The sequence below is a fragment of the Carlito syrichta genome, unplaced genomic scaffold (genome assembly GCF_000164805.1).
Source record: "Carlito syrichta isolate Samal-C Ts95f unplaced genomic scaffold, Tarsius_syrichta-2.0.1 Scaffold336937, whole genome shotgun sequence".
NCBI lineage: Eukaryota > Metazoa > Chordata > Mammalia > Primates > Tarsiidae > Carlito > Carlito syrichta.
In genome coordinates this window covers 1-661 of record NW_007281032.1, presented here as the reverse complement: position 1 = coordinate 661, position 661 = coordinate 1, and the positions used below count along the sequence as shown (strand labels likewise).

Below are 661 nucleotides of genomic sequence, written 5' to 3'. Positions count from 1 at the left end.
TACGGGAGAAGGAGCCAACAGTATGGCTAGTCTTTACTGGAAAGAAGAAATGTTACAGCACATTTTCAGAAGTTAATGCAAGGGCTCAATGGGCCAGCTGATGGGGCACCAGCTTGGGATGGGTTCCACAGATAGGACATGGCTGGGTCTCACCTTTGTGCAGCCAGAACCAGATGACGGCACTGTTGTCCTCTTCACAGATGCAGCCCACTATTCACTTGTTGGTAATGGAGGGGACTAAATTAGTCTTCTTTGGTGCCTGAAGCTGCCTTTGGTGATACTATATTGTATGGGTCCAGTCCCTTCCATGCAGCCGTCATGATCTCCCTTTCCAGTCCAGTCGCCTGCTCATCATCAGTAGGAACACCACCTCCAGATGCCATGGAGTGCACCGCAGCCACCCCATTAGGATTCCGGGCCTTCAAGGCCTGCGTGGCTAGCGCGGCCAGCGCTCCAGCTCCACTAAGTAAACTTGAAGCCATCACACTTGCAACAAGCAGCAACACTTTGTGTGTTTTAATCAAGAGAGATTTCCTAAAAGTTCTGGAGGGTTGGTGTCTGAGGTCAAAGTGTCAACATGATTGGTTTCTTCCTCTTCTTAAAAAATTTTCTTTTAAATTTATTTTTTATTTTCCTACGCCCCTACCCCTATTTTGAAGAA

The 661-nt window shown here is 47.7% G+C and overlaps 1 pseudogene; it reads right to left on the bottom strand.

Moving 5' to 3' along the window:
* Nucleotides 1-85: 85 nt before the first annotated feature.
* On the bottom strand, nucleotides 86-482 carry LOC103277449 (annotated as a pseudogene).
* Nucleotides 483-661: the final 179 nt, after the last annotated feature.